The 25,776-nt window shown below is 43.1% G+C and overlaps 1 pseudogene; it reads left to right on the forward strand.

Annotated features, from left to right (window-relative positions):
• The window catches only part of LOC137451325 (chloride channel protein D-like), a 90,431-nt pseudogene extending 65,182 nt beyond the window's left edge, over window positions 1-25,249 (forward strand).
• Window positions 25,250-25,776: the final 527 nt, after the last annotated feature.

Genomic DNA, 25,776 nt, shown 5'->3' on the forward strand with positions numbered 1-25,776 from the left:
TGCAACATAAATGAGCTGTTGGTAGGTTGGTTTGAGTGAAACCAAGATAATATTGTGAATGGTTGACAAAGCAGCAGCAAATGGGTTTTTTTTGGCCAGTCAGTTGCTCAGTCCAGTGAAGCCCATACAGAGATGTTGTCTGGGAGCAAGCATTACATTCTTGGGTGCTCTGGCAACATCCCTTCTTGCCCCAGTGCATGCCCAGTGGTCTGAATACTTGCACAGTGAGCTCTGGGTGCCTCATCCCCAGTAGGGACTACAAGTGTCTTTGCTGTTCTCAGCAACACAAAGGAAGGGAATGCTCTGCAGCCATCCTCTGAAACAAGCCTCCAAAAATGTGGTGTGTCATGGAATTAGTGTATTCATAACCATAAACAGTTAGATTTTCCATCTTACTCATAAAATTACAGCTCTTGAAGCATGTAACTATTATGAACAAGATGAGAAATGCTGTGAGCTCCTTAAAGGAGAAGGGTGCTGCTCAACCTCTTACCCTCTGAGATCAGATGCAGGCCCATGTGGAGGTGACATGACCACAGGCAGTAAAAAGGACAAGTTATGTTTGCATCTTGTACATCAATAAGGTTCAAGTGAAGAAAATGTGGTTTGCCTGGCGTGTTTTAAAAGAGGTGGCTTGGGAAGATGCAAGAAATAATTGTCATGATGTTTTTCTTGAGAGCTGCCTTGGGCATTATTGATTCCCAAATGTGTAGGGCTTTTGTTGTTGTTGTTTTCTAGTACAAAAATGTTGTTATTAGGTTAAAAAGAAAGGGGCAACAAGCTAATGAAGGGAAAGAAGCAAACAATCTGCTAAGCTTGCATGAAGGCAGCAGCTCATAGCTTTTCAATGCTGTTTCTTATTTACGTGTTATTCTGTTGTTTCTTCCCAAGAAATAAGCACGGATGAAAAACTGTAAATTTGGGTCAGATCCAAAAGTTATTCAGTACCTGCCCACACTTGGAAACTGTAGTGGTGAGAATTGCTGTACAAGGACAAAGTGTTGTTATGTTTTGTAATATGTAGGAATGATTCTGATCCTTTGAAGAGGAAAGGTCAATGTCAGTTGTTACAACAGCAAGGACCATGGCCAAGCAATGTTGGCTGGAACTCACATCGGCCTACAAATGCACCTCAGTGCTGGCCTGCAGCAAGCACTTCGATATCCCAGTTTTACTGAGAACAACAACAACAACCCAAACCTCCAGAATCTTCTAGAGTTGCTTAGTGGGGCCAGAGTTTTCTCCTACTCTTTGTGATCTGCATGCTTATCCACTAGGGCTCAAGATGAGATCACCAAACACGTTTTTATATGGGTGAACTAAATCTGAAGCTGTTATCTTCCCTGGTTGAGTAAGCAGTAGAGACTAAAAACAAAAGCAACTACTACAGAAAATTCCTTGGCTTTAAAATTGTTGAAGAGGAAGCAAGCTGTAGCTGAGAAGCAAGTTTCCAAAACAAAGATCTCCTTAGAGTAATGATTCTGACACTTTGCCATAGGCAGAGCTCTGTGCATGCCTGGGAAACCCTCACAGAATTCAGTTTGAGAAATGTGTGGCTGGTGAGCTTGATGGAACAGCACTGATGGGGATGATTGACTCATTTTGTGCAACACAGAGGGATGAGGGACTAGCTTCCCCCCTTCACTTCTCCCACAGTAATGATGATTCTTTCAGATCAGAATAAAACAAGCTATTCTTTTGCACTGCAGCTGAAATGCCTCCCCTGTCTCCCCACAGTGACTGCTGGAAGGGAGCTGGGCTGTTATGAATGTGTCAGCCCAGAGTCTGCTGAGAGCTATAAATGTCATGCCCTAAATGGCATGCCCTGCTGGCTAGGTGCAATTCATTCTTCAGAGAGACCTGAGGATAGGACCATTGCCTCCCTTCCCAGGAAGTTTCTGCCAGAGACACTGCGTGAGGCTGTAAATGCATATTGAGGAATTGTTGCGAGGTCCCCTGGCTCTCTTTTGCCTTGGCTGCTCTAGTCTGTGGCTTCAGATTCTCTTCCAGTGGGAAAAGATAGAGTTATGCTTCTGCCTAATTTCTGTGAGACCAAAACTGCAAAAAGAGCTATTTTTTTTTTCCCCACTTCCACTATGTTACAGTGTACTGTTGTAGGGCCATTGTGGGGCAATGAAGTGGTTCTTTGACATGATGAAGAGATTAAACACATCATCACTTGTGTTTTGCTGCTCCTTCTTCTTTGCCAGAGGTTACTTTGCAGTGTAATCACAGTAAAAACAGCAGACATGGAGGATTTGAGGAGGAAAAGCTGTAGGTAAAAAAAAATTCTTATCCCTGGCTGTGGACGTGGCTGGGATATAACGTGGAGGGTGATGACACCTCATGGCCATCAGCCTCATCTTTGCTGCCATGCTGTGCATCTTACATGTGTGTGACAGCCACATTCTCTCTGACTTCTTCCACCCAAATGGATGACAAACTTGCTCCCTGCTTGGGTGCTTTTTTCTGAGATGCAGTTTATCCCTTTTTATATGTAGGTTTCCTGCATATTTGTGACTGACAAATACCATGTTCCTCCCAGGGACTGTTCTGATGTTTGTAGCTTTTCTTGCCTTTACTTCACTACTGCCAAGGAAAACGAAGGAACAATGTTTCCATCCTGCAGCTAAATCCTCCTGGTATTCACTGAAGAAAAGCAGGTGGATGCTGGTGTCTTGTTAGGCCAGCATCTGTCCCTTCTATTTCCTTTGAGGAAGTGGTGCTGAGAGGCAGAACCTGGAGCACTGCCCAACAATCCTGAGTTTGGTCTTGAACATAGCTATGGGACAGTTTTCCTGGAGAAACTACTGGGCTGACAAATACCACTGAGGAGCCTCTTCGGGCATTTTACCATAACAAATAAGCCATTCTGTTCATGCCTGAACCTCCCAGATCTGTGCCATACAGAGCTCTCCTGTGGGAAGGCTGAAAGGTTGGATTCCCTGGGTTTGCCTTTGCACCTTTACCTACACAGCTGTTAGCCATTATGCTGCGTTTTGCTGGTGCTGTATTCTAGCTGAAGGAATTATTGTTCTTCTTCTTCTTTTTAATTTTGCTTGATTTAAATTGATTGGGGTGGGGGGTGGGGAAGTGATTACATAAACCCCGCAATCCCTCTGACTGTAAGCAGACTGTGCAGAATGTACCTGCCTAAGCAGAAATGGGTTGGAGCTTGGTTTTCTGCTCCTTCAGTACAGGATGTGACATTTCTGGCATTGTGAATGCATTTTTTTTGGGTCTGTGGTTTTTTTTCACCTAGGAAACCTCATCTCTTCCCACCCATCAAGCTGACTAAAACATCGACGTTTGTGGGCGGTGGAAATTGTTATTTTCATGCCAAAGAGAAATTTTAATAAAAACATGGTAGGCAAAGTTGTCAAAAACCCCTTGTAGTTTGCCATGTCTGTTTGAACTGCTTTCTTACACATTTTGATAAGCTATAGGGGAGTGTAGTGGCTACGTAATTGCCCGAGTCAAACTGTGCTTGTTGGATACAAGTGAAGGAGCTGGGGTTGCTTAGCTTGGAGAAGAGGAGACTCAGGGGTGACCTTATTGCTCTCTGCAACTACCTGAAGGGGGGTGGTAGACAGGCAGAGGTTGGTCTCTTCTCCCAGGCAACCAGCACCAGAACAAGAGGACACAGTCTCAGGCTGCGCCAGGGGAGGTTTAGGCTGGAGGTCAGAAGGAAGTTTTACACAGAGAGAGTGATTGCCCATTGGAATGGGCTGCCCGAGGAGGTGGTGGAGTCACCATCACTGGTGGTGTTCAGGAGGAGACTTGATAGGGTGCTTGGTTACATGGTTTAGTTGATTAGATAGTGTTGGGTGATAGGTTGGACTTGATAATCTCAAAGGTCTTTTCGAACCTGGTTAATTCTGTTCTATTCTATTCTATTCTATTCTATTCTATTCTATTCTATTCTATTCTATTCTATTCTATTCTATTCTATTCTGGTGCCATTTTCAGAACAAAGTTGGAAACCTAAAAGCCTTTAAAACCCCAGAACTTTGTGCTCTAAATTAGCAATAAATATGTTCAAAAGCTGTGGTCTTCGTGTTACCAGAGCTTGGACTTTGAGAACACCTAGGGAGTGAAAGCATGGTCTCCCACCTGAAGACATTTCAAAAGGTCAAATATTCAGGAAAGCAGATTTTATCCATCTTAAAATAAAACCTAATTGCTTCTGAAACCTTGTTCTGAAAGGAGCTGTGCAATAATGTGAACAGGTCTAAGTGTTGTGAGCTTCCCTTCAAGATGTCCAGCTGCCTGAGCCAAGCTGCATGGGCTGGCAGAGCTGAGCATCGCTGCTGTGACAGTCCTGGGGAACCTGGTGGGACTACATCACTCACACACAGCTGAATGTAAAAACTGACTTCAGTAAGGCTGGGAGCACTGGCAAGAATGCCAAGGGTTACATCTTTCCACTTCAGAAGCTTCAGGGAAGATATTAAACATCCACTTGAACAAAGTCCCTGCTCTAATTCTTGCTCAAAGGATGTCATATCTAATAGAGTCGAGCTGTCAGAGAGCTGCACCTGAGAGAGAGATTTCTGCCTGAGGTTGGTCTCTGATACAGAGGCAGAAGGACTGCCAGCGGAGGGAGCCAAACGACATTTCTAGTTGCAGTATTTATTTTGCTGCTGGTTTTTCTGTGCTGCACTTTGCACTTCCTTCCTAGCAGGAGGAAGCCAGGTACAGAACAGCGTGCACTCATGAATCTCCTGCCCGATGGCCCTGCTATCATTGCACTGCTTGTGAGCTGGTATGGGAAGGGAGATGCTCTGCTTTCCACCATCAGAAGAGATGGTAGAGCAGCTGTTCCCAGTAACAATAATGACACTATTGCTGAGACAAACATTTTTGTGATGATGCATGGGAACACTAAATCCAAACCACATTGTTTAGCTAATGCATGCTTTCACTCTGCTAAAGGCGAATGTCACATAACTGAAAGTAAATTGAAGAGATCAGAGTTTAGAAAATATGGCAAAGTTGAAAACTTAAAGCTGTATTGCACAGTAACATCCTTGAGCAGAGAAATCATTGATCCAAAGTGGTGAGTATTGTGTATTTTATAGCACTTTATTAGGTATGGCCTAGCCTCTGCTCAGGCCAGGGAGCAGAAACCGTTGCGAGTCAGGAATGCTTTCTGCCGAGCACTTCGGTAAAACTGAGCACAGCATGTTGATATGTGCTGTGGGGAAGGAGATCTAGCATTGCAACACAGCATGGATATGTCAGGCTGTAGGTATGGTTTCTGGTATTCTTCTTTAATCTGCCCTCCCAGTTGGGACTAACGAAACACTAGTCTCAAAGCGTCTGCGTGCGCGTATGTGAAGAGTCCACAGTCCACACACTTCTTTCATAGAGCAGTACCTTTATGTTTCTTAGCAAGGGAAGCCCCTGATGTCAGTAGGCAATATGTGGTAAAACAGCCTAGGGACAAATGGGAAGTAAAAGGTGAATTGTGACCCAAAACATGTAATTCATAAATTAATTACTGAGCTTAAATTGCTTACCACCTTAGTATTGCAACAGCTTTGCTGCTGGCACTCTAGAAATCACTGATACAGGTTTGAAAGTTTCTTGGAGAGCCTTTTCCTTCTGGCACCGTTGAGGGGAGGTTGCTAAGTTTAGATCACAGGAATGCAAAGTTACTCAAACAGAGAAGTCTGCAAAGTTCATGCAATATATGGAGATAAAAAATGAGGTTTTGTTTCTTACTGGAGGATCACAGACAGCTTTCCCCCTTCCTCTTCCCCATGGCTTTGCTATAAGCTATAGGCAACAATGATTCTACCAGGTCTTGATCAAAGCTAGGAACACCATTGGCAGTGGTTTGAAGGCTGCATTCAAGCTCAGCCAGCAGAGAAGAGAGAGAAAGGGGAGGGGGAAGTGTGTTAGAGACTTGAACACTATTTTTAGGTGTGCAGACTAGGGAACTGACGGCAATATCAAAGTGCTTTTGTGATTACTTGGTTTTCGTGTTAGAGGGTAGAGTCTGTCAGCACATTGTTTGTTTTTACTGTCTGGACTCCTGCTTTTGAAAAGCTGATCCAGATAATTTCAATGATACACTGCACAGTGATCTTGCCTATTAAAATAAATGGAATCCAGCACTTTCAACAACAGCCCCTGACGTTCTGATCCTCCCATGTATTGTCAGAGTGCTGGGGCACTGCAGCTCATGAATTACACAGATGGAGGAAGGTTTATAGAGTCTGTGGCAGTGGTTTTATTTTGTACCCCAAGTGTGAGAGTTTTCTTCCAAAGAACAACATTATATGATACTTTTAAAATTAGTAGGCCTGTTTGGCCATACCAATAATTGTGCAGGTGCTGTAGGACTTTGTGACAGAGCCCTTTGGAAGGAAAGCTGGAGTGTTGCAGAGGCTGTGTGCTAGCTTAAAAAGCCAAATTAAAAACGTATGCAGCCTTGCTGCAGCATGTGGGTGGCTTTTAGGCAAGTGCAGAGTGTTGTTAAACGCTGAAATCAAATATAGGCATAGGGGAAAACTGGTGTGTGAATGGAAAGACTGATCACATACTGGTCCTGTCGTTTAAATGTGTGGTAGGTTCCTCTGAAACTCTGCCTAGTAACAAGCCACTTTGCAGGGAAACCCAAACCTGATCCTAAGTCTTTGTCCTTTCCTAAATCTAGCCTTTCTGTGGGTCTGAAATGCCAAGCTTGCATTTACAATTTAACAGCTGCCTTAGCATTTTCATTTGGAGGCTGCGGGCTTACTGTCTGCTCCTTCACCCTGACTATGGTGCCCATAAAACCAGAAAGCTGGCAACTTAACTAATGAATATTAACCTCAAAACTCAGAACTGAGGTGGAAGAAATTCCTCTTTTATGGGTCTGAATACTGAGGTACAGTGATTAAATATTTATTCAGAATCCTTTGAAAGGTGGTGGTGGTGTGGAGAGGATTTGATCTTTGCTCTCGAAACCCTAAGTCCAGTACTTGATAATGGCCTCTTTATCATCTGGGAGGTAAAATGCCAAAAATTCCTGGTTTCAAGAACAAAATATTAAGTAAACACTAATGATTTAGGCTGTCTAACCTGAAACAGCCCTGTAACCCTGAGATTTTGCTGTGTAAGAGGAAGATTTGGTAGATTTTAAACCTGATCCTGGTATGTGATGGTCCAGTCTTCATCTAATGTCTGGCTCCTTATATGCAGAATACCCTTTTTTAATCAGATAATAAAAGGCACAATGCTACTCAAAGTCAGGAAAAGTGCATTTAGTGCACTAGAAGTGTTTTGGAAGAGTTAGGTGCTTCAGCTAGAACTTTTGGTGAGAGCAGAGCAGTGATCAAATCCTGCCAGGTCCTCCAAGCATTCCTTTCATCTTGAGTGCTGTGAAAGTGGAAGGTGCAAGACACTAAGTCTTAGTTGCAGCAAGTTTGCAGACTTGTTGGTATTATAACATAATTTGCACACCAACAAGGTCTTAGGATGAGGAAGGACCATGAAGAGTTTCAGAGTTCCTTATCTGGTTGTCTTAGTGTGCAGAAAATTAGTGGGTGGTGTCACTGGATTTTAAATATTAGAATAGAATTAACCAGGTTGGAAAAGACCCTCGAGATCACTGAGTCCAACCCACCACCCAACACCATCCAATCCACCAAACCATGGCAACAAGTGCCCCATCCAGTCTCCTCTTAAACACATATGCCTGAGAGAAGCCCTGAGACAGTAGATTTTTAATGCATGGAAGGGAGATTTACTTTATTCTGGTCAGAATATGTTAATCACTGACCCTGAGTTGGATATTGGCCTGACCATCAGATATGATCAGCCCAAGAATAAAACCAATGCAGGTAGGATCAGCACAAGAATAAAAACAACGCAGGTAGGATCAGCCCCAGAATAAAACCAATGCAGGTAGGATCAGCCCAACAATATAAACAATGCAGGTAGGATCAGCCCAACAATAAAAACAATGCAGGTAGGATCAGCCCCAGAATAAAATCAATGCAGGTGGGATCAGCCCCAGAATAAAAACAATGCAGGTGGGATCAGCCCCAGAATCAAAACAATGCAGGTAGGATCAGCTCAAGAATAAAAGCAACGCAGGTAGGATCAGCCCCAGAATAAAAGCAATGCAGGTAGGATCAGCCCCAGAATAAAAACAATGCAGGTACTTTTGGTGGATTAATTCAGGAGAAATAAGCCCAAAGCTTTTGGAAGCAAGCTAAAAGTGATGCTTTGGGTTCTCTAATTCTCTCTCTTTCCCCTGCCCGACTGTGCAGCTATTTTATCCACTTAATTTAGCCCCGAATGCTTTTGCCAGTGACATCACCTTTTAATCTGTTCATTTGCAGCTACTTTGGAGCTGCAGCTCCTTTTATGTCACTGCCCCAATATTTAGGATATGGAGTTTTCTCAGCTAATTGGCCATCTTGACAAGACGAGTGACACAATCAACTGTCAGATACTTTTCATTCCTGACTTCCATGCCAAACCCGACATGTGGATATTGGGATAATAATGTGTTATCTTAATTAGGTGTATCTTCATGATGCATGCTTTATAACAGATAGAGCATATGAAACTACTACAATGCCTTGCCAGGGTATCTTTGAAATGAGATTCCCTACTTAAGGGTTTTCTTCCTTCTTAAATAAATAAAGAGTAAACGAACAATCGCGGAGTCCAAGTCTGAATCCTAGCACTTCCTGTTAAGCCTCACAAAATAGTGCAAGAAACATGTTTGGTCTGCTTTCTAAGGCTTGATGATGTGATAGGAAGGATGTTGTATGTAACATCAAAGAGTGATGTTGTTAGACCTCTGAAGCATGACTTCTGGAAGTCCAAGTGAAATAATGTATGCTCATTTTTCCTCCTGAATATGGCAGCTTTTAGTAGGCTTGGATTCTTATCAGAAATGTTCCAATGATTTCCTTCATTGTGTTTGCATGTGCTTTTATTTTTTTTGACTAGCCAAATTTCTCTCACACTTCCCAAAGCCCTGTTAGGTGACTCCCTGCTGGGTTTAGTTAAGAGCGGTGCCGAGCAAATCGCAAGCTGCCAAAGCCAGCCAACAAACCACTGGTGATGAGAAAATGTTTCTGCTCTTTCAGCTCATTGTGAATGTTGCTGGTATTCTGGTTATTATGATTTTTTTTGTTTCAATCCCAGCCCATGATGGTCAAGTAGAAAATTAAGTCTGGGCTATGGACAGAACAGTGTTCTGGACCTGAGCACACAGTGCCTGGCAAGAGATCAAGGTACATCATAACTTGCATGTATGGACTCTGACATCTACATGTTCATGTTAGCATTAAAAGCCTTCAGACTATTTCTGGCCCAGTGATCAGCCTTGAAATTGACTTCTTGGAGCTGTACCTGATGATCTTGGAGCAGAATTTAGATCTGTGTACTTGTATCTCACACACAACAATTACAGACCTCTTTGTGGAAGGCCATGGAATGTGAGTCTTTAGAGGGCCCTGCAGAACCAAGTGAATAACCCACCAAAGGTAATTCCCAGGGCATGGCTGAATTCATTTCTTCTCCATCTCCTCTGCTGTAGTGAATCTATCATGAGTATACTGTGCTTTCTCCCCTTTCCTCCTCCAAATGTAGGAGGAGGGGATTGTGCCTGTTACAACATGCTACTCTATACTACTCTTTTTAGTATATACTCTCATGATTGACCTCAAACCTAAGTCTTTTGTCTATGTGACATCTCCATATGCTGGCTTGCATGTGACAAGAGGCTTAGGGCAAGCAAGTGATTTTTCCAGGAGGGAAAATATGAATCCAGAGTGAAGTATTTTCTCAGTGGAGTCCTTGGCAGTCAGCTCTGCTGCAGTGCTGTGCTCTCCTTAGTAATGTGAAAGAGATTTTATATCACCAAAGGCAGTCAGAAATTAAATTGAGAGATATAAAGATTCAGTACTTGTGAAGGAGACTGAATTCCTTGTTTGTCCTGTGAATGGGATGTGCTGGTAAGGAGGGGGCAGGTTAAAAGCTTCTAGCATTCCAAGATTTTCCACTGATTTTCTTCAGCACTGATATTTTTCCACAAGTTATATTCACACTCGGGCCTTCACCTGTAGAAGGATGATGCTTATATCCCAGCCTCAGGCATCTTATTCAGAGATGCCATTGAGAACCTCAGGTGAGAGACCAAAGCCACCTCTGCATGAACAAATTCTGGATGTCAAGACTGGATCTACAGAGTGAAACAGGTGACTATTTCAGGAGAAAAGGAACTGCTCTACAATGGCAGTCAGCTCATGGGAGGTGGACATTTCCTTCAGATGTCTGTTCAGATTTGAACTGAAATGCAGAACTAGATGCTCCCAAAGTATCTAGGTTTTAAGTTGGAGAATTACATAAAAGACCCCAAACATGTGAAACTCCATTTTAATATTCTACATGGGAAACTAGTTAAATGTTACCTTTTCAATGCTTGTTCATAATTGGTTTACTGTTTTTTCTGCTTCCCCCTATTCTTTACAGTTTTGACCCAGCTCCATCCAATTCAGGACAAAGAAGTATACAACAGGGAAGAGCAGACTGTTTGGAAAGAAAATAATAAAATGGCAAATAGCCTGCTGGTCAGGGCAGCCAGCAGGAACCAAGGGGATCTGGTGGTTCAGATCCCTGTTTATCCAGCATGGAATCCCTCCAACGGGAGACATTCAGACATGCTATACGTAGCCACTAATGTGCTTGCTATGAAGGAGAGTGTGGAGAAAGGGCCTGAACCTAGTTCTTCCATATCCTGTCCCTAGGGAGGGCACAAACCACCAACTTTTGGATCTGGCAGATGTGCCATCATGGTGTAAGTCCTCTGCTGCAGAGTGCTAATCCTTCCTTGAAGCAGACTAATCTTTCCCAGGAGATACTATGTTAAAACTAGTCAATTCCTGTCACAAGGTTTGGGTTGAGCAAACCAGTATTTTTGGATACAGGAATATTTGTTTGAAATGTTCCCAGCTCATACTTGGTGTTTCAGTCACAGAAGCCACTTTGTACCTAATTTGTACTCCTTTGATGCCCTAATGAAGATTGTGTGTCTGCTCTCCTCTGGGTCCTTCAAACACATCATTTAGCAGTGTGTTGCCCATCTTTGTACTACTGCAGATGCTCCCAGCTGTAATCATAGTCCAGGGCTAACACAATGCTAAGGATGTTGCAAGACAAAAATCTTCGTGGTTGTCACCCAAGGTGTTTGTTTTCTAAATATAAATTAAAAGGCTGGAGGTGGATATTGGGGGTGGAGTAGTGAGTGTGTGGGCAGCAAGGAAACACTGAGATATGATTGCTAATTTAAAATGTATTCCTAGCCAAGGCTTTATATGTGTAGTGCAGAAGGGGAGAACCTTAGAGAAAGCTTTGAACTGATATAATAATTGATAAAGGTATCCATTTTCACATGACTAAGACTATTAAATGTCTTAATGAACTCCAAGTGTTGGCCTTGAGAGAAAGTTTCAGGGATGATTTAAAATGTGACATGAACTTTTTGCAGACCTTGTGTTTTAATGGAGATGCTACCTTATAAGGATGTGGGAAAGAAGAAAAGCCTATCCATTTATAGTCAGATAACTGTATTTGCTTGGTATTGATAATGTCTTTGTAGATGCAAACTAGACAGTACATGAACTGCTTCTGCCATGCAGGTTGATACAAGTCAAGAAGAACATGTAGGATTAGGTGATGTTCATTAATCTAATTAGCCAATCTTAAACCAGAAAACACTTGTGTGATGATGCTTTTGAAATTTAGGAAGGTGAAGCATGTGCTGAACCCAGTAAAACCCTAGAGTCACAGAACTTCTCAAGTTGGAAATGACCCAAAAGGATCATTGAGTTCAACTCGCTGTTCCTCACAGTGCCACCTTATAATGAATGTAGTCTACTTCTCTACCCCCAGGCTAGAGCTCTGCATGCTGCTGGAGAATGAGAACATCTTTGAACCAGAGACAAATGATGAATCTTCTTCCTCCCCTCCTCTCACCTATGAGAAGGTAAGCTCTTTTCTCTCAGTTCTTTCCTTATTTAATCAGCCTGTGTATTGGCTGATTTAGGATGGACTTTCCATGAGCAAAGAAATGATGTAACTTATGTGGTGGAGCTAAAGGGATGGTCAGGTACAATTTAAGTGAAAGGATGACCAAAGACCTTCCAGGGACAGCTGTCATAAACTATAAAGCCAGTCTGGAAATTTTGTGAGACTGCTGGCAAACAACTTCCTTGCTTAGACTGTTCCAATCTCAACTTCTCTATGGATAGCAGAATGATTATAATATTGAATTCTGTATGGTTAGCACCTCTCTGAATGATGAGTGTTTATAAAAGCTGCCAAGCTTGAGAAGCATATAGCATTCTTCCCTTTGACAGATGACTACAGGGTTTTTAGGGATAGTAAACATGAAGTGTGGCAGAAGAAAATCGTGTGTTAGCAAGGCAAGACTGGTAATGTAGTTTTGAGCAATTCATACAGGCACAACTGGAAAGTCATCAGATACATTACTGAAGCTTGGTCTACACATGAGAATCCATCTGGCAAAACAGTATTGGAAGGAGCAGGGCAATTATGTATGGGATGAGGTGCCAGGATACAAATAGGTGCTTCTGTGGAAGAGGGCTGGAGCTCAGCTGATGGTTAATAGCACTTTCATTGGATTGTTCTGCTCTGTGCTATCAGGTAATTATCACTTACCATGTGAATTTTCACAGCATGAAAAACCTCACCCCTAAGCCAATTTAACTGACATTGTCTTAACAGACACAGTTATGCTAAGGGGGAAAAAATAATCTTTTTGGAAGTGAAGAGTTTTGGTTTAAATTGCTAATTTAAGCCTTACTGGCAAAAGAAGTTCTAAAGTTTGGACAAGATCTGCCAGTGTAGCTCTGCTAGAAAACTTCTTAAGCATCCAACTAGAAAGCTTTGAACCTTGAAGAAGGAAAGAGAAATAGATTCTTGCCTCTTCCAGATAACAGAGGAGAAGCTGCCCACTGTGTCATGCCTGCCCAGGCTGCTGAATCGCTACACTACAGATCCCCAGTATCAGCAACTCTTCATCAATCTGGTAAGACTGAAGCCAACTCTGAAAACAAACATTTCCTCCATGAACAATGTGTTTGTTATATTTCCTCATTTGTTTATGATGGCTGTGTCAGCCGCACTGATTTACATAAACACTGCCAATCCTGGGACCTTACATTCTCAACAAAAGTAGCTGAGTACAAACAGCATTCCCAAGTTTTAATTCATTTTGTATAAACATAACAGATGTTGATAAAATGAGCCAAAAAAGAAAATACAACAAAGGAGACCATTTCAAGGGGGCTTTTGATTAAAATACATTCCAGATTGACAAAATGATACAATGTTAATGGAATAGATCATTTAAATGTCATTATTTGGCTCCTATAGTCCCATAAAGCAAATATAAAGCAACACTTTGGAGATTTTAGGTTCCATTACTGTACAGTGCCTATACATCAACCTATAAATAAAGCTGTATTTCTTTCCCCTTCCCTCCCCAACCCCATCCCTACTACGACCTTGCCACATTTGTTTCTAAAACTCAGTATTAAAACACTGGGCCCAAAAGCAATAATCTGTTTGGTGTACTGAACGAGGCCTAAAACAAATATGTTATAAACAAAATAAATGTAGTTTTTACCTCAGTGAATTTCCAGTCTACAGCATTGAAACTGAGGTGTGAGGGGACACACATTGGGAAATTGTGGCCAGAGAGCCAAATTCAGATGGGTTTTATTTGAAGAGATACAATATCTGCTCTTGTTTACTCATCTGTAAAGACGATGAGTTTGAGATCTATCTAGCCTGAATTCCTTGCTTTGAGAATAGCTAGAAGGAGGGAAAAGTTATAAACCCACAGTGCTTCCAATATTCAGTATCTAAACTGGTTTATGAGTTACCTTTTAAGAGATGGGGAAACTGAGATGGAGACAGAACATGTGGCATGAACATGATAGCTCAACTGAGACTTAGGCCAGGGGGAGGCATACAGCACTCATTTAGGTTTCACACTCATCCCTTCCAGCAATTTCTTGTTATCACTTGTGAAAGATCCATTCCTGATATCCACAGAAATATCCACTGTGAAGTTCTTAAGTGTAATGACTTCCTGTGGCAGTGAGTTCCACAGCAAAATTGCATGTGATACAGAAAGAGGAAACCTTTATGCCTTTGATTTGGCTTTTTCTTCCATATGTCATTGAATGTTTTGTCAGACCTGTAAATGAAAAAGGGAGAGAAGATGTGTCTTTCTACACTGTGGACTTATTTATACTACTTTATCATATCATAGATATCAATTTATCATCTGGAGCAAAGATGTGGTGTGGAGGGACATGGTTTAGCACTAGAATTGGTAGTTGGATAACAATTGGACTCTATGATCTTAAAAGTCTTTTCCAGCCAAAATGATTCTCTGATTCTGTGGTCATGTCTCTGTTTCATTCTCCCTCTGGGGAGCTGTACACTTGGGAAGCATAATACACCTTTGTCAGATCTGGCTGAGTCATAAGATGGACACCATCCCTGGAGGCGTTCAAGAGGAGATTGGATGTGGCACTTGGTGCCACTGTTTAGTAGTCATGAGGTCTTGGGTGACAGGTTAGACTTGATGATCTTTGAGGTCTCTTCCAACCTTATTGATTCTATGATTCTATGGTGTGAAAAGTAAAAGCTTGGTGAACACCAATACAAGCTGTAAAGACCAGCCTGGCTAACAATAAAATGGTCCTTAGTGCTGTTCCTGTGCAGAAACATTTGTAGCCCTCATAGTTGTCAGTGATTGGAGCTTAGCGCTTGCAGTCTCTCTTCTTCTCAGAGCAATATGATTGTTTTCTCTGTCCTCTTCCTCACAGTTTATGTTTCTATGTGGACTGACTTTTATAAGCATTTACTGCAAAATATTACAGGATGTCATAAATGGTTGTGTAATGAGAGAGCAGCTATAAAAAAAATCTTAGGACTTAATAAATATTGGGGTCACCGACTATTTCCAACTAAAAACCCAGACCATATCAATGGAGCTCAACTTTGCTTTTCTAAGCCTGTGAGATTTGGGTACATTCCAGTCATAATAGTTTATTTAGAGTGAACCTGATGGTTTACCAAAAAAGAAAGTGTTCTTTTACTATGGTATTTCCTGATGTTTTAGGTGTAATTGGTGATGGGGAACAGGAGAGAACTAATGTTCATACTGGCTGCTGTCCCTCAAGCCTGTTACCTCTCTCTGCATGGCCTCCTTCCTCTGCTTTTCCTTCTCACCCCTGCGTCAGGGGTGCACTCAAGCTTTTGTGTTCTCCCTGTGCCTTCTCTCATTGCCTTACAAGAGCCATAGATAAACAAGTCTGCAAGGTCAGTCCAAGCTCATTTCTCACTGTAATGCACCTATGTCATCTTTCGCACCCTGGGTCTGTGCCACCACTGTCGTTGAGCGGTTGGGGTGATCACCAGGAAGAACCTGCTGCCTTTCACACTGGAGTTGAGGCTCAGGACCCAGCTGGCACCACAGAGCCCTGATGCCCGTGGGTAGCCACAGATGTGTCCTTAGGCTTTGTCACTTCTTTTGAGCCCATGTGTTTCTTCAGGAAAAAATAATCAGAGCTTTTCTATTTGATCCCTTCTGGAGAAGTGATGCTTAAATGCTGTTGCACCTGGACACGTGGGATTGTAGCCCAGAGCTAAGCCTTTTCTAAACTTTGGTGATTGCAAAATTCATTCATTTAAATGCTTGTGAGACATAGTAAGAATTTTTGTGTTTCATAGTTTCATTCAGGGTTGGAAGGGACCACAAGGATCATCTGCTTCCAACCCCCCTGCCATTGGCAGGGACACCCCACACTAGATCAGGCTGGCCACAGCCTCAGCCAGCCTGGGCTTAAACACCCCCAGGGACGGGGCCTCGACCACTTCCCTGGACAACCCATTCCAGGGCTTCACCACTCTCATGGTGAAGAACCTCCTCCTCACATCTAGCCTGAATCTCCCCACCTCCAGCTTCATTCCATTCCCCCTAGTCCTATCACTACCTGAGATCCTGAGAAGTCCTTCCCCAGCCTTCCTGTAGGCCCCCTTCAGATACTGGAAGGCCACAATTAGGTCACCTCGGAGCCTTCTCTTCTGCAGACTGGACATATGTCCGTAGGGATTGGATGTGGCACTTGAAGCCACAGTTTAGTAGTCATGAGGTGTTGGCTGACAGGTTGGACTTGATGATCTTTGAGGTCTTTTCCAACCTTATTGATTCTATGATTCTATACATAAAATTGGACATGAAGGATGGCTATCAAGGATGCTTTTGTCACAATGTGCTTATACTTCCCAATGAAGAAAATGTCATAACCCTTAGCAGCAGTTATGTGGTCAAAGCCTTTCAGTGAGGACTTAGTCTTCATCCTCTGAGCATATGTCTGTTAACAAGGAGAATATTCCCATATCAACATCTATCTATTGAAGACTGTATGTTTACCTGAGAGGAAAAACTGTCTAGAGAGAGGAGGACAAGTGAAAGGAGCAAGGGATTGGCCTTTCTTGCTGTCCCATGGGTATTAGAATTGAAAAGGAGACCTGCATGTAAGAGAAAGGTATTGACTGTAGGACCCCTGCCAAATTCCCATCACACTTTTATCTCAATAAGAGAGACCTGCCATGCTGTTCTGTTGCCTACATTGATGTCAACTTCAGCAGCTCCTGGAATGGGCTCTCTTTCTCTCCTTCCACTTGATACAGGAACATTTTTAGTTAACATCATGTGCAGTGAGGTATGAGGCAAATTCTTAATGATGAGGAAGCAACACGATAAATTTGGAGCAATTTGGGATGAATTTGGGAGCAGTTTTTTGTGTACACAGCAGCATTTACCAGCTGCACACAAATGAAATAATTCTGCATGGTTTGGGGGTCATGCAATGTTTAAAACTTGGGAAAGTATTGTTAATAATTTAATGTGAATATATTTTCTTTCTTCCTTTCTTCCTTTCTTCCTTTCTTCCTTTCTTCCTTTCTTCCTTTCTTCCTTTCTTCCTTTCTTCCTTTCTTCCTTTCTTCCTTTCTTCCTTTCTTCCTTTCTTCCTTTCTTCCTTTCTTCCTTTCTTCCTTTCTTCCTTTCTTCCTTTCTTCCTTTCTTCCTTTCTTCCTTTCTTCCTTTCTTCCTTTCTTCCTTTCTTCCTTTCTTCCTTTCTTCCTTTCTTCCTTTCTTCCTTTCTTCCTTTCTCCCTTTCTATAAAGATACTTTTAGATTTCCTTCTATGACTTTTTAATGGGTCTTTCACTTTGCTCTGTTAAATACCAGAGGGATTCCCACAGATTTAGATAGTAAAACCAAGCATGTATGAAGGAATCCACTGCTATTAATGCTGTTGTAATGGACAGCAAAGAAAACTGGCAATAATTTACTGGTTTCAAAAACTTGCCAAAATTCCTGGCAGTGAGTTGCTGGTATTTGAAACATGAAGCTTTGAGTCAAAGATTTGTTGCATTTTCTCCTGTTTCCCCTGCTGGATCTTGTCTTTAGTATCAGTAACGTTGCTTTTGTAGCACCACAGAGAACACACAGCGCTTTAAAACTTAAGTGGCTGGTCAGTGCAGATAGCTGGCAGCCCAGAAACTCATGAAGGTGCATGAGGAAAGCTATTCAAACAGTTAAAATATGTCATCTGTAGGGTGAGAAATGGATTTGCACATCATCCACCCAAAAGACCTGGAGGTGGATGTTTATTCAGATCCTGTTGCAGTTAGTAATCTGTTATTCACAAGGACAGCAGTCAGGTCATTGGCACTTCTGGTCTATGCCTCACCTACCTGAAAAATGCAGAGTTTTTCTTGAAGGAATTAGGGTTTGTGTGCTAGCAGAACAAGAGATCTCATCTAGAAATGCCTAGAGAGTTCCCCTTAAGGCAGCGAGAGCCTTCTCTTCTCTTGCTAACCAAATCTGAACAACCTTGCCATGAATTTGCAGTTTTGGTTCAAAGCCCATTTCTGATTTCCTTTTCCTTGATTTACTGAGTAAACAAAGTATCATCCTTCTAAGACCTGAGTAATGCAATTTCTTTTTGCTTACAGCATCTGTGGCTAAATGACTCAGTGCAAACTATAGCAAGGGTGTACTTTGCCGAGCAGGAGGGCTGGAGACAGCCAGGATATCTGTAACTCATTACACAACTTTGAACAGGTCACTTAAATGCAGTGCATGTCATTTACTCTGCCTTTAAAGTTGGAACAGTGATAGGGATCCACCATAGTTACCATGAAAAGTACACAGGAAGGATGTTACAGGAATATAAACTACAACAGTATTTTGTGCAGGTGATTTGTACAAAGCAGTGTGTCAGGAGCAAGTGTAGTTTCTAAGGAAAAGTTGATGTGATTTATGTGGAACTTCCCATAAATGTGTTGTGAGCTGGGTAGCTACATTTTCCCATGCATTATTATCATCTAGTTCCATTGCTGGGTGAGTATTTATTTGTAATACATGTGTTATGACACACAACCCCAAATTCCCTTATATTCTGAACCATGGGGACAAAGAGCAGCCTTCCAGTACCTGAAGAGGGCCTACAAGAAAGCTGGGAAGGGAGTTTTCACAAGGGCTTGGAATGATAGGATGAGAGGGAATGGATTTAAGCTTGAGGAGGGCAGATTTAGACTGGAGATTAGAAAGAAATTATTTACAGTGAGGGTGGTGAGACACTGGAACAGGTTGCCCAGAAAGATTGTGGATTCCTCTTCCCTGAAGGCCAGGCTGAATGAGGTCTTGAGTGACCTGGGCTAGTGGAAGCTGTCCCTGCCCATGGCAGGGGATTGGAACTAGATGTTCTTTAAAGTCCCTTCCAACCTAACCCAATCTATGAATCCATCTCACCACAAGCCACAATAGCATAATACACATAGGAGAGTGGGGAAAAAAAGATGACATTTGTAGGAAGCTTTCCATTAATTCATGCTTCCTGTGATCCTTATATAAACCAAGTCTCTAAGGAATGGCAGCAATAGGTAGTCCTATCACTTGGTACAAGAAGCCTGCTTATAGTGAATGGCAAATGTTCTGCTATTTCTTGATATAATTTCCACTAAAGACTAGGGAGTCAGAACAAAGATACTATTTTAATAGGAAACACAGTTTGTGTATGAACTGTCACACTTCCTGAACAGAAATCTCTGTGACAAAGGACTTCACAGCAAAACAACAACAACAAAAAGCAACACCAAAACTAATTTGCATTACTTTTGGTTTGTGCTGTGCTCGCCCTCCTTTATTGATGGCACTTTCCTAACGCTTCTTGCTCTCTTAAACTGAAATGCAGCCCCAAAACACATTCAAACTCAACTTTAGATTCAGGTTTGAACTACAGCCATGCTATTCCCCCCCCCCCCCCATCACCACCTTTCAATTAGAAAAAAATGCTTTCACATTAGAAAATTTAAACCACCTGTGCATTGGATATCCCTGTGAATGAGCAGAAAGTGTTGTGAGAAGGGTTTTGTGGTGGGCAGCTTTAATGTATGGTTTTATAGGTATCCTGTAATGTCTGTGTGCTTATGATAATGAGTGTAACATTGGTGGTGCTTTTCCTGTCAGGAGATGCTTAACATACTTCAGAGTTAATTACCTAGTGTTTTTAACTGGTTTATCATGCTGTAGAACCTTTTAGCATTTTCTTGTTTTCCAACTGATTCTTGCTTACATTTTTTAATGCAGCATTGCCCTTTAATCATGTTTATTTGCTGACCATGAACAGAAAAGCCTGAAGGAGGCAAAACAGATGAATAAATCCTTAGTACCTGCTATATAGAAAAATGATGACTGGAAGGATGCAGGGATGGCCGTTGCCAAAGCTCCTAGTAATTGGATATAGACTATCTGACATCAAGGCAAGAGATAGCCTTGAGCCAAAAAGCTAAACAGGAATGGAAATGCAATTCTGCAAGAGTAGTGCCTGGAAAATCAGTGATAGGGAAGTGCTGCAAAATGTTACTGTTGTCTCTGCTGCCCCTTTTCACATAGCTTCACTAACAGAGCTGTCAGTGTACCTCTGGTGATCATGAAATCACTTAATGAAATGAAGTGTAACCAGCTCTCTGCTAAACTAGTGGCTAATTAAGTGTGACCATCAAGAGATGGGAACCATAATAGTATACAAGGGAATGCTTGTTCATTCCTGAAAGGCCTATTAAAGTAAGAGGAAATATGTGATCAGCAGAGTTGTCTGAATGTCTAACATGGTGTGGCGTGGGAATGCCAGCATCAGAGTTCAAACACATGAAGAGTTACTGCTGCTTGCTTGAGGTACCAAACCAACCAGAAAAACTTACACTATGTGATGGTAATCGACGTCTAGCACATTTCTGAGGGGCCAAAGCAATGAAATGCTTGAGTAACGTGCAGTATCTCATTAAATGGACAAATCTTGCTTCTCTTGAGGTCATAGATTATGTGCAAAGACTCAATGTTCTGCCTGGATGGGTTGAATCTCTGACAGAGTTCTTTCTTGCACCTTGTCTTCCAGGTGAAGAACATCTGAAAACATCACCTTTTTGAACCTAGAAAGCTTAGTTTCACAGAATCACAGAAGAATTTAGATTGGAAAGGTCCTCCTGCTGTCATCTAGTCCAGCTCCCTGATCAGAGACATGCCCAGTCAAGCCCTTGACACCTCCAAAGACAGAGAGCTCTCATCCTTAATTCCAGTATTTGACCACCTTCATGGTAAAATATTTTTCTGATATTTAACTAGAATTTCTCATGCCCCAGCTTGTGCCCATTGCCCATTACTGTGCACCTACAAGAAGAATCTGGCTCTGTCTTCTCTACACCCTGAGGTCAGATAATCTGTTCTGGCAGTCAGGTTTCCTCTGAGCCTCTTCTGCTCAAAGTTGAATGGATTTATCTCTTGAAACCTTTCCTCATATGCCCACGCTCCAGCTCCCTGACCAGTCTGGTGGCCCACCAGTGGGCTTCCTGCACTGGGGAGCCTTCCCACCACACCCAAACTAATTTGTGCAGGTGCCATGCTGATCTTCTCTGTATCAATCAAACTTTAGTCTATCTACTGCCAAAACTAACATGAATTCATTAGAGGATAAGCTAGAAAAGTTCATTTTATAAGAAGAAACTTGGAGACAATGGAAGTGAGAAGCATTTCACCCATTTCTGCCTTCTCCCCCATGACTCAATGTGTCTTTATGTTTTGGTCTTTTTCTCAGGCAACTTTTTTCAGTGGCTTCCTGCACGGTGAGGAAGACTTCACCCATCCCCTTTCAGTGTCCTGGGAGAAGTATTTGCATCCGCTCGGGCCCTTACTTGTGTACGTCTTCTCTGCCTCTCTCAGAGCTCTTCTGTCTCTACTTATGCTGCAGGCTCCTCCTCCTTGTGCATTTCTCCACTCTGTCTGACTTGCTCTGCACTCCAGAGATGTTTTTTCCCCGAAAAGTTGCTCAACTGCTCTTGGAAAAGCACAACTTCCTCCTCCTTCCAGAAGATGCCCCCTGACTGAGCGCAGCCACATTGTTCTCTGCTGTCTCTTGAAAGGAACATAATGCTGATTAGCACAGAGCAACTCCAAGCAAAGAAATTAAAATTATACTCTCAACATGCTAGCAGAAACATCCACAACATTGTTTTGAGAAATTATTCATTAGGGTCTGGCCATGGTTTTGGAAATTACTCAGGGTGGTTTTATAACAGCCAAAAGCCTGCAAGGTGCTGTGTGTGAGGCTTTGGGGTTTGTACATATTTTTCCACAACTCTTTATGTTTGTCAGTGAGAACATATAGCTCTTTTGACAGTAGGACTTGGGTGGGCTGATGGTTGCTGGATGCTGTAATAGGAGGTTGGCGGGACACAGAATGATAAACTTACTTGTCAACAGCCTCTCTGGTTTAGGACAAGCAGAACTTTGTACCTCTCTGTCTTGTTTCTCATGTACTGCTTGGTAATTTCTCTGGTATGGGTTCATTGATTTTTGTATTTGTTTGCTGTTGTCCTTCATGTCTGCCCAACATGGAACCCTTCTCAGCCACAGACTCTCATTTCCTATCTATTAGTCCCTGCTTTGCTTTGTTGCTTCCCTCAGCCAGAAAGAATTAAATGGTTTGCATGTTGGTGGCAACAGAGTTGGAAGGCCAAAGAAAAGAGAGATCCGCAGCATATGTTGAAAATGGGGTGCTTCTAGTGTGTGGGATGGAGAATAAGGCTGCAAGCACCACTAGGAATATCTCCAGTGGGGTGACTTAAGTAGTGAGAGCCAGGAGAAGAGTTTAGAGAGCACCTCAAGACAAAGCATACCTCTGGCTGCACCTGTAGGGCCCTTTTGGCCTCTGTGCCTCCACTTCCTGTGAGACCAAACTATTGTGTAGCTTTGGTACTTGCTAAGGTTTCCCATGGTATGGAGTTGGCATATTGTTAAGACAGGTGCATGGACCAGGGAGCTAAAAGTATGGATGGGTGCAGCAGGCCAGATGCCTTAATGCCCCATCAGTTCACAGTTCATTTGTGGCCACTTTCTCTTTAGTAATGTGAGCATTTGCTGTTTCTCTCTCATGCAACATCTTTTTAGTTCCTATTAGTTGTGTTTTAGTTGCAATGCAGTTGTGTTAACAATATTTTTTCCACAATGAATTTTAGTGTGTTATTTTTTAACCCCCTCATATTTGTACTTTCTTTTCTTTCTTTTATAGTGGGTTTTTTTTTGGGCCATTATTTCTTCATCCTTGCTCCTGATTGCCTCTTCCTCATTGCTTTGCATGAGAATCCTTTCATTTGCAGAAATTCAGGAACTCTTGCTTGCTTTACTTCAAGAGCCTGGATATTGGCATAGAATATGCACCACTTTTGATCTCTCCTTGAGTTTTCTTGTTACAAAGTAGTTTTTCTGACTTGTGCCAAGCTTTGAGCTTTTGCCTTTAAACCAGATTTCCATTGTCTGCCACTGCAGGCATGGTCAAAGTGGCTGCCTCTGCTGCCCATTTCCTTGCTAATTACTTCACAGGTCCTGACTGAGTGGGCTCAGAACACACCTCCTAAGGCTATCCAGGGCAAGCTCACAGCCCCACCCGGGGTGAGATGTCACCTAAAGTGAATTTCACCTCTTTCATTAAGGTTTGTACACTTGAGAGAACTTGAGTAGAGCTGTGTGAAAGGTCTCTTGCAAAACTAAACACAGCAGATCAGGGGGCTATGTGCAGTTTTTCCTGGTGATTTATTTATTTCAAGACTAAAGCTAGCATTTTGCTAACCGCTGCTTGAAGCTGTTAATTGGGTTTGTCCGAAGAGAGTAAAAGAGACAGAGCTAATTGGTTAAGATTATAACAAAAAGCTTGTGACCTCTCACTGAGAGACATTTTGCTGTCTGTTCAGGTTTAGGTTTCTTCTGGGTTTGTTTTGCTTTGTTTTAAGGAGGCAAATAAAGCACACTCTTAGTGGCACCAAGACAGCTAGTAAGGAATAGTGTTTTATCACTTGGGAGTGACATCCCTGTCTCTGATCTGCTCATTGTCAATGGGAGGAGTTTTTCACTAAATACTTTGGTGTTCATTCTACTTGCATTTTGGCCAAGCAGAGCACTGTCAGGTGAATTTTCAATTCTTTTTTTAATGAGTAAAACCTAATAGGAAGCCTTTTTACAGCATCCACAGGTACAAGATAATTTAATCAGCTCTCACCATCCACGCAGATTCTGGCAAACCTGATTCACTTAATGAATAATTTTACTTGGATCTCTGTGAGAAAAATGTTAATATGAACAGCATGAGCAATAAATTTCCAGACAAAAACCTGGAGGAGACAGAGTATGTATAGACACAGTCTGTGGGGGCCTGTGACTTCATCCCACTTCACACACGATAAGAGGGTTCACTTCAGGAGCTGGTAACGGGACGAGGACTTGAAAGGCTGGGCTCCAGGAAGTGGGGATGGTGAGTCAGGAAATGGCAGCCTTCCCTCAGAGTCATCCTTGAACCACTGCCCTGGTGTGCTCATAGTGGGAATTGGATTAGTAGAGATGCTGTTCCTTCAGAAGAGGTTTCAAACCTGGGTCGTGACCATTTGATGTCGTTAAGCGTTACGTGCTGTTTCTTCTCTAGGGCATGGATTTCAGATCCTACATCTGGTCTAATCTCCAGCCTGCATTTTGCAACAGCCCCTCTCTTTGGAGTGTGCACCGTTTCCTTTCTGGCCCAGCTTTCCATCCTGGTGCTGTGAGCTGGGTTATGCATCCCCTTTCTACAGCTATCTGAAAGGAATTCATAGTGAGGTGGGTGTTGGCCTCAGCTGCCAAGTCACAAGTGATAGGGTGAGAGGAAATGGCTTCAAGTTGCATCAGGGGAGCTTTAGGGTAGATATGAGGAAAAATATTCTTTACTGAAAGAGTGGTCAAGCATTGGAATAGGGTGTGAAAGGAGGTGGTAGAGTCACCATCCCTGGAGGTGCTCAAAAAGAGTGTGGATGTGGCACTCTGGGACACGGTTTAGTGGTCATGGTGGTGTTGGGTTGACGGTTGGACTTGATCATATGAAAGGTCTTTTCCAACTAAAACAATTCAATGATCCTATGATTCCTCTCCTTGAAGAAGCCTCTGCATAGCTGTTGACCCAGAAGTTCCTGGCACTTTTGCAGAATAGCTGTCATCTCCTTTTGTGTTTTCTGTAATGTTTGATCGACTTACCAGGAAAAGAAAAGATCTCTGCTGGGGGGTGTCAGCATTATGTAGTGATTGCAGAGGTGCTTGTGAGAAGGGTACGAAGACAGGCGGACAGGCAGGCGGGCAGCAGCCCCTCGGGTCACCGCCTGCAGAAGGCAGCTGCTGCAGCACCACGTTCGTACCTGTGTCGCATTGCCTCCAAAGGCCGAAGTTACGCTTTGTGCTGAATTACGACTCGAAAGGCGCCAGATCGCACCCGGGGCAGGCGGGAGACCACCGAGCGACAGCAGCCGACGGGGCAGGAAGGCGCCACCTGCTCCCCCCGCTGCCCGCCCGCTCGGCGCCTCGGCCCCGTCCCCTGCCGCGGCGGGTCCCTGGCTGGCGGCGGCAGCAGCGGCCACTAGATGCCGCCCTGCCCAACGGCTTAGCGGCGCTGCTGGCGGCGGCTCGGCAGGCTGCGGCCACCTCTCTCGGACCCCGCTGCGTGGCCGGACCGGGAGCGCTCATCCCTCCGCTTGTGCCGAGCCGGGCTTTGGCGCTGTCGCCTTGCTGCCCCGCGGCGTTTTCCGGAGGAGGCGACTTGGCGGAGTCACAGCATAACAGCACGGTGGGGTTTGGAAGGGACCTCTGATCATCTGGTCCAGCCCCTAGCGAGAGCAGGGTCACCTAGAGTAACTCGCACAGAAACGCGGGCAGGCAGGTTTGGAATGGCTCCACAGATGGAGCTTCCACTACCTCTCCGGGCAGCCTGCTCCAGCGCCTGACCACTCTTTTCAGTAAAGAATTTTTTAGACAAATGGACTGCAGCACTGAAATGGATTGGAGCAAGTAGTTTGGATGTTGAAGTTTAGTAGCAATTGTGCCTGTGTTGCCCGTTTGAACCTTGTGTGCTTCGCTTTCTCTCTTTGAGTATCCTCCTTGAAAGAACAGATGCTTTTGCTGCATGTATGGTTTCAGGGAGCAAAATCACCTGAAGAAACCAAACCCATGCTGTAACAGCCTGTGTGTATTCATGGGAGAAAAAGTCAAGAGCAGTCAGTCCACAATTCAAGACTGGCTTTCGAGGAGGCCAAGGCCACTGAGATTTTGGGAGTATTCATACTTGAGACCCAGTTTGCAGTGGAATG

The sequence above is a fragment of the Melanerpes formicivorus genome, unplaced genomic scaffold, assembly GCF_026170545.1.
Source record: "Melanerpes formicivorus ecotype bairdi unplaced genomic scaffold, bMelFor1.0.p_v2 SCAF_42, whole genome shotgun sequence".
Classification (NCBI taxonomy): domain Eukaryota; kingdom Metazoa; phylum Chordata; class Aves; order Piciformes; family Picidae; genus Melanerpes; species Melanerpes formicivorus.